The following is a 14470-nucleotide window of genomic DNA, read 5'->3' as shown; positions in this document are numbered from 1 at the left end:
GTGAAGTATGTAATTAATGAAAGTTTCAAATGAATAAAAGGAGTACAAACTTGATTATTTCTACATTGTGATCATCTCAAAAGCTTAGAACACTGAAAAGCAGTTTGGCAAATTGAATTCAAGCAAAAACCCTACCCCAAAGAAAAAGGTATTTTATCATTCTCCACACAAAAATTCTTTGATAAATTTATTTTTGGTGCAATCATGAATATGTCATTTGTTCAAAATGTTAATAAAATTGAGAGACCCAAATTAAAGGTTGTTTCCATGAAATCCCTGAGGAAAAACTATAATTTGGCTTTGTCAATTATTTTGAACAACATAGTTTATTGGAAGATGTGAGAAGATACCTATGTAGTAAGTTTGAAACCATTGGAAGTGAGTTTATGAATAGAGATATGGAAAAAAATTTAATCATGGGGTAAAAGCACAAACTTGTGTGACCTTTTATAGAGAAATGAGATATCAGAATGTGGTAGTTCAACATTAATTGCAAAAAAATGGTATTTGTATTTAGAATTTGAAGATGATGTAAACTGATGAAATGTGTAGAATTGGATGAATTTTATGTCTATAATTTTTGTAATTTTTTTGAGCAAGAATTTATTTACTTTCTTTTATTTTGAAGTCTCTTTTTAACTGTAAAAAATATAAGGTGTAGTTCCCATCAAACAAGTATCTACAAATCATCTTTTCTTGTTCTGACTTGAAAATATCTTATAGATGACATGTATAGCTAGGGAAAAAAAAAGGAAATAATTATTTTGATGTATATTTTCTTTGAACTATAAGTACTCAAGCTTGACCTTATCAGAATCCAACAATTTTTTCCTCCTGTCAAAACTTCCCTATCAAATCTAAACCTTCATGAAACAAAATTACATATTCATGAAGAGGATTCTCTCCTCTAGAGATACATATAATTTTAAAAATTTTCTGATATGATTTACTATTTTTTTCCCCTTTTTTGAGGGAGCATATTATGAAATCTTGAAATATTGATTGATAATATTTTTAAATTATAACATATTATAACTAATTATAACACTCAAAATTTATATAATGATGATATTGAATTTGAGATCTATAAAAGGGTACTTTTAGTTTTTGAAAAAAAAACTTGAGTTTTGATAGAGAAATGAGATTTGACCAAAAATAAGTTTTAGTATCCTAAATGGTAATACAAATCTATGCTTTTACCCCATGATATGACTATTAAGCTCGAATATGAGCATTTGAAAGACTTAAACTTAGTCAGATATCATTTCTACTATGAGCTTGATACCAAAGAATGGACACAGATCATATTAAGTAGAATCCATAATGGAAAGATTTGGATGGGAGACAATATAGTCAACATCTCTGCCAACCTCATTCATGAAGTCACTGGTTTTAGCAATACAAGGTAGTGTACCTATTAGTGAGAAACTAGTTTAAAAAAGGGTTGAAACTAATACTAAGGCAGTCTACAATGGTAAAGCAATGGTGGTTAGCACCATCAGACAACATGATGTAAAATTCTTGAGAAAAATTATTGCATATTCTCTATGTGGAAGTTCTAAGAGTGATGAGTTATTAGCAATATTTATTTATGCAGCTTATAAGATATGTGTAGAGAAGGAACAAGTGTATTTGAGTGAAATTACGAGAGTACAACTTCTAAAAAACATAGAGAAGATAATGAGAACTAAGAATGGTGTATTCAGATTCTAGTCTTTAATTAACCACATTTTCTTTCATGTAATTAAGAGATATCCATTTTTTTTAGTTAGTAATATTATGAGCAGTGAAAGATGTACTATGGACAAGAAAAAATGTGTATGCAAAAGGCATCGAGTAGATAAAATTGTGGACAATGGAAATTTGACTGTGAGAACATTTTAGAAAGAAATGAAATAGTGATACAAAATTGCCCCTACAATTGTTGATAGATTTAAGAATGATATATGTATTATGGTGGATACTAAATTAACTTATATTGAAGTAGTAGAACCTTTAGAAACATTTCTTGAGCCCCTAGGTTATGAACTGAGTGATGTTATAACTATTAGTTATATTGATTTATTAGTGAAATCCAATATAGATCAAGCACCATACAAATTTGGAACGTATGAGGAGATAAATTAGTCATCCTATTAGGCATCACTAGAAAAGGCATCTCATAAGAGGATTGCATCTATAATGAAGAAAGCATTATTTGAGGCCAAAATATTAGAAGAAGAATCACAAGTAGTCAAACAAACTATCTCTAGACTGAAACAAATTGGTAAACAAGTTCTAATGTATATGACATCTCAATTAATTGGCCAAGCATCTGGTATATCTATTGCAAAAACTCCTTTAGAATAGAGCATTCCATATGTTGTTGTATCAGCTGAGCAACTAAATGAACCTAACAGGAAGTCTAAAAGGTTAGTAGAGACTCAATAGTCAAGAAGCAATATATTGGGCCTAAAAGGAGAAAGAAGACATTGCTGAAAATTGAGCACTCTAGTGATGAAGAAGAAGAAGAAGTGGAACTAGAAGATAAATAGCCAAAGAAGGTCATTACTTCTAAGCAACCAGAAGGTAAAACAAGACAACAATGAAAACTTAAGATAGATAAAATCAATATAACTATTGTTAATGAAGGGAACTTTGAATAGAGAATAAGTTCAATGATTTATACAATGACATTAAGAAGGAACATATTGATATCTCTACTGTGAGACACATGATTCTCAATAACTTTAAACTTGAAAGTATTAAAAGCATGATTAATCAAAAAGTCTATGACAAACTTGTAACTAAGAAGGCACCAATTCATGAAGAAGACATGGAACTTTAGAATTCAATGCCAAAAACTATATGCAAGATAGATGATGAAGATGAAATCAAGAAATTGATGAAGTTACTAGCACCTTTCATGCAAAGTAAGATGAGGCCATTTCTATTCATGAAAGGAGAAAATAATGTTATAAGAAGAAAAATTGCAATAATCATTAATCAAATGATAAGTGAGTTAAAGGTAGAACCTGCTTTTACAAAGAAAACCTTAGAAGTATCAGTAAGTGGTGATATTATGTAGATTGATCAAGAAAATGTTACTATTAACATTGATGAAGACCCCTTCAATTAAACTCAACACTATTTCAAAGATATTTAGGATCAGCTAATAAGAATAGAAGAAGAGAAAAGATAGATAGATGAAGAAAGGAAAAAGGTTGAAGAAGAAAATCTCAAATTTCTTGAAGAAGAAAAGAAGTAGAAAGAAGATGAAAACAAGAAAGAAGAAGAAAAAGATAAAATGTTAGAAGTAGAAAAGAAAGTAAGAGTGGAGAAGGAAAAAGAAGTGAGAAGATCAAAGAAGGTAGTAGAGAAGAAAAAAAAGGAAGATGAGGTGAAAGCATCTAGCTCATCCTCTCCTATATCTCTTGCAAACCTTACAAGTGATGATGAAAATCAATCTAAATTGATCTCATCCTTGCCAAAGTTATTTGAGAAGAACAAAAAGGTAAAAAGTCTACAAAGAGAACTAATGGAGGTGACTAATAAATTGAATAAGTAGATCTTAAACAAAGAGGACAAATAGTTGCAAAATATTTTGATGATGAATTTACAATTTTTTTGAGTTTTTCTGAGCCTAAGGCTTAGATTTCACATGATGTTAGTCTTTTTAGCACCATTTGTCAGAATATTCAGAATGATTTGCTAAGTCTTGATACTTGTATCAAGGAGGTTCAAAGATGTCAACAAGTTAACAAGGCACTATACATAAAATGTACTTTATCTCGTATATTGACCAAATATGTGGATAACAATATTCAAGGGAAGCTAAGTGAGCTAGAAGCTCTAATTAGTCAAATACAACAACCCTCTTGTAGATTTGATGAGTTGGAAGAACAAGTTGCTAGTGTTCACTCAGAAATCAATAAACTGGAACTTGAGAAAGACTTAATTTTGAGAAGATCATCCAAATTCATAAATTCTATTGCTCTGAAGATATCAACCATTGAAATAAAATTAGAAGAATGTGTCAAAGCAAAAGACACCTTTACAAACTTCACCTCCTTTGACCTTAATGTAGTTAAGATTGCATCATATGCCTTATGTGCAATTCTCACTACTACTGAAGTAGAAAATGAAACATGGGAGAAAGGTATGAATAGTTTGAAGGAAAATTTTGATGATTGCATGAAAATATTAGTACCTTGATAGTAGAAAAAAAAAACTTTTTGAAAGTATTGGATCTTTTGACCTTTGTCATTGACGTCAAAGGGGGACAAGTTGTAGAAGAAAATTACATAGTAAGTCATGGATGTAGCAATCATATAAAAAGAGGGAGAAATTGAGAAATTGAGTATTTCTAATATGAAGTATATGTAATATATTAGATATTAAGTATTGTAAGTTTTTGTTAAGGTTTTGTCACTTAGCCAATTTTCCTTACTTTGTTGCCATCGATGCCAAAGGAGGAGATTGTTGAAAATTTTCTTTATATAGTGATGGAATTGTTTTTATTAATGAAAAAAAAAAGATGTATGTACTTGCAGTAAACCTCAAAAACAAAGATACTTTGCTTTTGCTACTTAGAAAATTGTCGAAGTATGAAATTGGCTTACAATAGTGCATTGTTTTATATGTAAAATGTTTTTGACATCATATTATGACTAGAAAAGTTAGATGGAGCTAGTATACATGTTGATGATGATGTATATAACCTCATACATTAGTATGAACATTATAGAAAAGAGATATTAATGATTTACTAATGAAATAGAGCAACATAATTAAAGAAAAGAAATTACTTTGTTTACAAAATAATTGCTTAACCAATAAGGGCTGACATCCTAGATGTTTACTCTATGTTAGAAAAGTATATTATGTTATTAGCTAACCTCATAGCAATTTATGATTTACACCATGGTATTTATGCAAAGAACATCTTCCAAAAAGAAGTGTGCAATTGTATTGTAATAACTAATATGTGAATTTTTTGTGAAACGATGTATGTGAAGTTTTGAGAAACTAAATTTTTGAATAGAGATTGAGTCGAGGAAAAAGATTAATAAAAAAAGAAGACATAGTACCTATGTACCTAAAGACTAATTACTTGTTTGGGAAATGAGCTCTTGTTGTAGTTGGAAGTGCATGTTTGGGCAGTGAGCTCTTCTTGGATCTATGGTACTACAACTTTTAACAAGGTTGAAATCTCTTAACAAGGATTCAAAGTCTACTAATAGGGACTCTCTATACTAAATTTACTCATTTAATACTAATAGGGTCCATCCTCTAACAAGGAACATATATATCAATATATCATCTAGTGGGCATCATCCCCACTAGGGTTTTCCCTTGGCCAGGGTTTCGCCCCTCTTAGTATTCCCTATTTCTAATAAGAATGCCATTGAGTAGACAAAGAGATCGAGTGTGGAAAAGGAACAAAGTGTTTACTAAATGTGATTTAGTGATCCAAATGATTATTAGATGTGAGTTTTGTGATTTGGTTACAAAATCAAAAGGAGCAGAAGTTTGGTTGACAAGATAGAAAGTGGAGGAGCAAAACTATCAAATTCTATTATTCTTCAAGGAATAATTTAGAGATCATTTGGACAATGGGTTCATTCGTCGTGCCTTGAAACTATTTGGAAAGTGGGTCCATATTTATTCTACAACTCTTAAGATGGTTGGCACAACTCCTAAAAGGGTTGGAATCTCCTAAGAGGGATTCAAAGCCTCCTAACAGGGACTGATATGTACTAAATATTGTCATATATTTCTAATAGGGTCCATCCTCTAACAAGGAATATTTATAGTACTACATCATCTTTTGGATACCATCCCTACTGAAGTTTTCCCTCTAATCAATGGTTTCCCTAGTTAGCTTATCTAGTGTTATTGTTCTTGAGTCTATTTTTGTAGTTTGTGATTGTATTTTGTCATATGGTTAAAGTTTTATAAGGTTGACAATTTTGATAACATTTGGATAATTGATTCAACCCCCCACCCCCTCTTAGTTATATTGGTGGACTATATATTCTAACAATTGGTATTAGATCTTCAGGTCCTTGAAGAGAAAGGTTAACAACTTTCAAAGATCACTATCTAGTCACTTCAAAAAAGATACTCCTAAGTCTAATGGAGGAAATTTTTACACCTAGAAGATGGAGCTTCCTAGTGAGATATTAGAATTTTTAAAAGAGTTTAGCATTGAGTTTCTAGATTCAAAATCCTTTTGTTGCATACAAAAGAATAGAAGCATAAGTAAAGATAGATCTAGATCCAAAGACAATATGAAGATCAAAGAAGGTATTGATTTTCTTATGAAAGAGTGGAAGAAGTAATAGAAATTTTTTCTTTTTATACATGTTCAAAGTTTGGTCATTTTTCATCTAGATTTCCTAGAGAGAGTAAGAAAATATAGAAAATGTTCAATTTTTTATTATGATGAAGAATTTAAAACAAGTGTGGAAAGATTTTTAAATTACTATGATAATGACCTTGAATTAGTTAAGAAAGATAAAGTTATAAAAAGATAGATTTGGTGACTATTGTTGATCCAAAGGCTAACCATGAGAATGTAGAAGTTATCATTGAGACTAATAATTTGTAGAATGGGAATCAAATTGAAGAATAGAGATTTGAGCCTAGAGAATAAGAAAAAGTTTAGTTGACAAATCCTACTAGGAGTATATAAAAGAATCACCCCCTTGAGAAGATAATTGGATGGAAAGGATTTTGATAGCAAGAGGGAATAGATTATGAGGAGATATATGCCCTTGTAGCTAGAATGGAAGTAGTGAGAATGTTCTTGGCTTATACAGAAATGAAGAAGGTCAACGTAAATCAAATGGATGTTAAATCAACTTTTCTAAATAGAGAAATTGAAGAAGAGGTATACAAATTGAGCAGCTTGAAGGTTTCCCTCTATAGGAAGAAAAGGATATGGTATGTAGACTGAAGAAAACTCTATATGGTCTAAGGCAAGCACATAATACTTGGTATGAAAGGTTGGACAACTATTTGGCAAAGCTTGGATTTGCTAAAGGTACGGTAGATAATAACCTATATTTGAAAGAAATAAAGAATGATTTATTAATAATAGTAATTTTTTGATGACATAATATTTTGAGGTGATGATGAAGCAAGTGATAAGTTTGCTAAAGAAATGAAGAATGAGTTTGAAATCAGTATGATAGGAGAAATGAAGTTTCTCTTATGGTTGCAGATTGTACAGAATAATGGTGGTATTTTCATTTCACAAGCTAAGTACCTAAAATATTTGTTGAAGAGATCTAGATTGGAAATTTGTAAGCCTATTGGTACACCTGTAATAACTGGTCATAAGTTACCTAGCAAAGATGAGACACCTACAATTGAATAGAAGATGTACAAATCCATGATTGTAGCTTTGTAATATCTAACTCACACCAGACTAGACATTGAAAATGCATTTGGGATTGTAACTAGATTTCAACTTGATCCAAAGGAGTATCAGTATGTAGCAATAAAAAGGATATTTAGATATCTAAAAGGAACATTTGATTATGGAATATGGTATGATAGATCAAGTGATTTCACTCTATGTGCATATATTGATGCATATTACGCATGTAGTATGAATGATAAAAAGAGCACTAGTGGCAAAGCATTTTGTCTTGGAGGAAGAAAACTTTCTTGGCTGAGAAAGAAACAAGATTGTATTTCGCAAAGTATGGCTAAGGTAGAGTATGTTGTAGTAGCAAATAATTGTAATCAAGCATGATGTTTATGCAACATATGCTGAAGGATATTAGGATTGAATTTACAAAACTGTATAGCTTAAATAGCACTGCACAACTTTATCTTTAAGAAAGCAAATTTGATGATCAATTCATATTTTTCCATTTACAAAGAAGGTTCCCATCTTTAGCATATGTGTGCTCACAATTTTAGTGCAGAATGGGATTGATCATAACTTTCAAAAGTTTATTTCACGCATATTAATGAAAGTGGAAATTTGAAATTGAAGTACACCATGGTCATTTTCGCACCTAAAATGCTAAAATCCGCTGGCCTTTATTTCTGTGATTTCAAATTCTTTTCGAAATCCAACCACCTAAGTCATTTCAAAATGCTTCAATGAAGTTTTTACCTTCAGACTATATGCCCTAAAAATGTTTGCAAAGGGGAAAGGTGGAAATTTGAGTTTTGAGTGTGTTGTGATTATTTGCACACTTGATTTTCCAAAACCCGCCAGCTTTTATCTTTGTGGTTTCAAACCATTTTTAAATTTTTATCATATAAAGGTTAATGTTCCTCATTGCCAAAGCATGTCTTGCAGCTGGTGCAGCAAGAAATGCCTACCATACAAAATACAGGAATGTGATATATGCTGACAAACTATCTTATGAAACACTGAGAAAAGGTGTATTTGCAGCTGGGGCGGCTTTCATATTTATTACCTTGGTTTTGAATTTGATGTATTAAATAAGATTTGCCAAAGCTAGAGATGGCATATGCAAGAAAATTCATGGCCAATCTAATGTTGGAATGTCAAGCTTATAAGAAAACCTTCAACAATTCAAATTGTTTATCCAACGTTGGGTACAAGGGGTATAAAATGTATGAAAGTTGTAGTGTGCTCTTTGATGAAAAGATCTTGAATGTCATTTAGAGATGGAATGATATTAACAAAGCCAAATGGCTCTAGGAAAACTACATTTTTGCATGTTTTAACAGGATTTCTAAAGCCTAGTGCTGGGAATTTGTTCTAGAATGCCCATGATGTGACAAACTCTAGTATCTATGAGTTATATAAAGTAGAACTACATTGGGTTGGTATTAAGGATGTGATCAAGAATAAATTAAGTGTTGTAGATAACGTTAAATTCTAGGAAAAGTTGGAAGTCATGTAAGGCATTGGAGTTCATGGGCCTGGGACATGTCATGGATGAAATGGCTTAGATGTTATCTGTGGGCCAACATAAAAAGGTGTAGTTGGCCTGACTACTTACAATCCCTCATCTAATCTAGCTTTTAGATGAACCTTCTATCAAACTTGATAAGGATGGAGTCTTTTCTTTTAGTATTCTCGAAGGCAAATCAAAGAAAGAGATAGAAGTCTCTTGAGCTCCTCTTATTTATATTTTTGAAAGTAGTCTTCTAAAAAATTTTCAAATTCTAAATTTGAATCAATTCACATTCCAGTAAGGGGCGTAGGCTATGTTATCTATATAAGATATTGTAAAAGATGTAAAAGGGGGGAGAAATGGTTGATGTAACGAGACTTGATATTGCAGAGTCAATAAAGGGTGTTTTATGTCAATAATTTCGGTTCCAAGGAGGTAATTAGATGGTTCTTTCTCTTAATCTAAGTTACAATAAGAAGGAAAGGATTTTTCATTCTTTTGTTCAAGGATGTGAATAAACCTTAGTAGGATGTGCTATGGGATGTTCAGAGAGGAACTAATTAGTTGATGCTTCTATTTTTCTTTCTTTAAAGTCTAAATTTTAGGAAGTAAGGAAGGATGTTTCTTTCTTTTTACTTACGAAGATATGAATTAATTAGAGTAGGATGCACTTTTGGATATTTAGGGAAGGACTCATTAGAAGCTCTTTATATTTCATTTACATTCTTGTATATAGTTGTTGATCATAAGAATTCATAGGATTTGTGAGTCTTATTGCTTGGTTTTAGATTATATAACTCACCTTGCCTTGATTAAGTCCTGTTTAGGCTTAATTTGGTTTGCCTCTTTTTCTCTCGGGTTAAGAGCATACCCCATGTTAGTTTAGAATCAAAACATAATTGTTTGAAAATCATCCACTTAGGGAGCTATTCCTATAAATTTAGAGAAAATTTGGTTATTAGAAGATGGCTTTTCAACTATTGTAAGAAAATGTTGTTCAACATTCGGGCATTGAGAGTCATATTGTCTGTAGGAACAAGAAGGACAAATCTGTTTACCAACAGATTTTTGGTGACTCCACTAGGGAGACAGGAAAGAAGATTAGTGCTAGAGATTTTTTTTCTTTGTCTTATTATTATTGTCTCTACTAGAGATTGGTGACTTTGTGTTTTAAAGAATTCTATTGCATATCAGAGTTTGAAGAATTTGAAAAGTTCTTATCATTCAGTTACCCAGCTTGTGCTTACATAATAGAATTTGGCAACTAAGAGGAAGAACTCATTGATTTTTCAAGCTTGATTATTTATTTTCATCACTTCCTAAGTAATTGGCAACTTCATTCTCAAAGAACCCCATTAACAAGTAAAAAAAATTGCATTACTAGGTTTTCTAATTGCAAAGTATTGGTAATAATTGAAATTTCAGAATACTAATGCTCACAATTAGTCACTTTACCTATCATGAGGAAAATGGTGCAACCTCATGAGGATATAATTATAATTACAAAAGCACTGGTGAAGTTTTGAAAGAAGGAGAACTAGCTGGAAAGTTGGCCCCTGTGGTATAAAGGAAAATCTAGAAATTAGAGGCTAACTGAAGCAGCAATTCCAACATTCAGTGACCTACCAGATTGAGGTTATATTATCCTCTTTCTCATTAATTTGATGAAATTTTATGTAAATTTCTATCACTCTATTGTACAAATAGTTTCAGAGAATGTGTTGAGGTTAGAATTTTCTGAGAGAGGAATTAGAATATGGCTGCACCTTAGGCAATTGCTACTGGGCCACTTAACTATGCAACCTACCATCCTCTTCCTTCCAATTCTAGAAAGAACATACCTAAATTCATGGGAGATGGGAAGGTTACTACAGAAGAACACATAAGATCATTTTCAATAGCTATAAACATCTTGGAAGTTAATCATGTAGATGTTCTAGCCTGGTTATCTGTTGAAACTCTCATTGAAACAACTCCAGGCTGGTTCTGTTACTTAGCTGATGGATCTATTATTAATTGGAATACCATGAGAGCAGCTTTTGAAGATCATTTTAAAAGTGTTGAAAATGAATATGCCTCGTTGGTTCAACTGACATTAGTGAAGAAGTTACCTTCTATAGGTATGAGAGATTTTGTTGCTAGTTTCAATAAGATCATTCATAAGATTCTAGCAGCAAATAGACCTATAGTAGGTAACCTGAAAACATTTTTCATCAGTGCTATGCCTCCTAACATAGGCTTTGAATTGAGAAGATCTAAACCTAAAAATTTGGAGGCAGCTCAAAGAACTCCTATAGAATTAGAGGATGATATGATTGCTGCAAGAAGGTGGAATCATGAAATTCATAATAGAGCTAGCATTAGTGAGGTTACTTCATAGGAAGAGGTTATTCAAAAGTTGTTCATTGAGTTGATTGCTTTGAGAAGATAGCTTCCAAACTTCAATAATCCTTATCAAAGAGGCTTTTTAGAGCAGTCTAGTGAATGTAGTAATAAACCTTTGTAGTTGCTTGGACAACAACAAAGATTAGCAATTGACACTCCACATGAAAGGGTGAATGGTAGTGAGAATACATCATATTCCAATGGTAACTTTGGAAATTTGTTCCAAGAATATGAATCAGACTCAGAGAAACAAGATGCAAAGGTAGTTGTTAATTGAAAAGTTCCTCTAGCAAGACAAACACAACCAATATCTAAAATGCATAGCATTGATGTAAGTTCTAAAAAGGATGTTTTTTTTTCTCCCATCTTCCCTACTTTGACAGAATCCAAATTCTCTTCATCCTCAGTATTACAATGGATGAGCCATCAGCATGAAGAAAGCGATCAGTATGAAAAGAATTTATAGCCTGAACCACCACAAGAAGAGGAAAAGGTTATTTTTATTCCTTGTTACTCAACAATATTTCCTTTGGAATCATTAATTGCACCTTTAGATTCTTCATTTGAGGTTGAAAAGAAGACTTTCTTTCCTAATGATGAACATAATGAGAAGATTTTCGAAAATACTCTACCTATATCTAAAATTAAATGTCAAGAGCACACTACAAATAGTTCAGATGTGATTAAAGAAGATGTTTAGGGATTACCTTTTTTTGATAAAACTTACAAAGTCAATCAGGAGGAGGTAGTTCCTATAGTAGATTGTAATTTGGATGCTTCCCAAGAGCTTATGAGTGTGAATCTAGAACCATCTTCAGTATTGCAAATAGAAAAAATCAGTTCTAGTTCATCATACTGAAGTTATTGAAGCTAAAGAAATTGCTTTAACTGCTACGAAGAGTAAGGAGTTGATGATTGAAGTAGAGTCTAATGCTGATCATGGACAAGATGAGCAATCACTTCTTTCAGTCGAATCACTTTAGGCTATAGAAATTTTCCGTAATGTATGTGATGTTGATATCACTAGTCAAGTTATCTCAAAAAATGATATGTCTCAAGAGAACATTAAACAAATAGCGAACATATATACTAGTGATAGCATCCATGATACTGAAAATATAGTCCACATTTTTTTCCTAACTACTGATCAATTAGTCAAAGCTAATTAGGATAGGATTAATGAGCATAATGATGATGACTTTTTGATGGATGGTCTGATGTTGAGCCACAATAAAGTTCAGAATTCTTAGGAAGGTCTTAGTCCTAGAGAGGGTATGTGTTATGAAGATAATCCAACATTCAATTGGTCTCTGTTGCGGCCAAAGCATGAAAGTATAGAAACCTTTCATTAGGAAGTTTATGATGAAAAATGGTTATTTGGCAAATTACCATTGCTTGAAAGGTTGCTAAATTGGTCCTTGTTCTCATAAAAGTAAGGGGTTGCTAATGAACTTAAAGAATTCATACATATGCAAACCTCTAAATTGTAAAGGGTCATATTTCTCTTAGCCTGTAAATGGACTTTCTTGATCAATATAGGATTCTTCTCATATAAGGTTTGTCTAGTTTTCCCACCTTATATGAGGTATTTTTGTTGTGTTTAGTTTGTTTTGTTTTCTTTCCTATTTCGTTGTTTCCTTTGTTAAGTTTTGTTGTCTTATCTGCTTTTTTTTGTTTACTGGTCTATGAAACCATAGATTCAAGATTCCTTGCTCAAACATGGGAATGTTTATGTCCCCAGCTAGAGCCAACTATTGCCCCACTTTTCACCTCATACCTATGTTGTTAAAAGTGAAATATTTTGAAGCCATAGTCATGTCTAGTTTGATTTGTGTCCTTCATAGGTAGGCTATCCTTGTTTGGTTTCCCTTTCTCTTGCCCTCTCATTTATAAGCTGGGTGGGTTGGTTCAAAGTCTTGTCATGATGGGTAGGTGATAGATCCCAACCTAGCAAGGATATCATGCTTTCATTGATGATATTATCAGATGAAGGATGATTGTGAAGCTGTGATCTTGAGGCATATACAAGGGACCTAATGGAAGTTTTTCTCACATGATTGATGTAATTAGAGGTCTGGCATTTGAAATTTTAGAGTTTCACTCCATGGGGCAGTGTGTACAATTCAATTGATAAGGCTTCTTTTGTCTTAATGTGTACATTGGTTATAAAAATAGAGCTTGTGATATTGAAGTCCTCATCTCAAATGATAACCAGTTTTGGTAGGGAAGTTTTAAATTAAAAGATGCATTGAAAGATAATCTTTTGAAGAATTGTTAATATAATGTGAATCAGCAAAGTTCATTGGGTTGTTTGAGTTTGCTGGCATGGTTCTCTAGGCTCTTGAGTTTGAACTAGCAGAATCTAAAATAAAAATCAGAAGATTAGCAATGAGTAGTGAAAAATCAAATCTCAACATTAGAACATTAGGTAGGACATAACAAATTAATTCAGCACATTATGTAGAAGAAATTGAGGAGGAGGATTTCTTTTCCATCATGAAACACATTCCTAAAGTCAGGCTTGCAAAAGTTGGAGAAATTGTAAGATCATTTAGATGGGGTCTTTTTCTTCCTGTTCACCTGGATGATTCTTTATCACATGTCCTATTAATTTTATCAAAGCATAGGCTGAAGGCAATTCGTGTGGTTGACTCACTTGATATGCATGTTAAAGGTTTCATCACTCAGGATGCAGCAGCGCAAATCCTTCTTCAATGTAGCAGATTGGAGTGGTTTGACATGATAGCACAAAAAGAACTATTTGACTTTGGGTTGATTCCATAACGAGAAAACTTCTAAAACAAATTGTCAACTTATATGGAAACTCCCATGTAATTGATTCCATTGACTACTTGTGGAAACATCGGATTAGTGCAGTTCAGATTATTGATAATAAATCAAAAGCAGTTCTTGGCCATATAAGGAACACAAATATGCGTCTTTTTCTTGATGATAAGACGACTTTTAACCAAAGGAGAACCATGACTATTGAAGAATTCACAAAGTTAGATGATCAAAACATTGAACCAAGCTCTTCTTGCACTAATGCAATGCAAACGGATTTTGTTGCTCTTCTACCAGCTGGAATTCTAGGTTTAAAGAATATTTCACCTCCAAAAACGATGGATCCTTCCAAAAATCAAGTAGCTGAAACTTTAAAAATAGTCATGGAAAGAGTTGTTTATGCACATGATGTTTTTGATAAAATGCACTAG

At 32.1% G+C, this 14470-nt stretch overlaps 1 pseudogene; it reads left to right on the top strand.

Annotated features, from left to right (window-relative positions):
- Nucleotides 1-10719: 10719 nt before the first annotated feature.
- Nucleotides 10720-14470, top strand: LOC149576727 (SNF1-related protein kinase regulatory subunit gamma-1-like; annotated as a pseudogene).

This window comes from Cupressus sempervirens, chromosome 1, assembly GCF_028749045.1.
Source record: "Cupressus sempervirens isolate cs-2001-9-10 chromosome 1, ASM2874904v1, whole genome shotgun sequence".
In the NCBI taxonomy this organism is placed as follows: domain Eukaryota; kingdom Viridiplantae; phylum Streptophyta; class Pinopsida; order Cupressales; family Cupressaceae; genus Cupressus; species Cupressus sempervirens.
The sequence above is the reverse complement of the archived record's forward strand: the minus strand, read 5'-3'. Positions and strand labels throughout refer to the sequence as shown.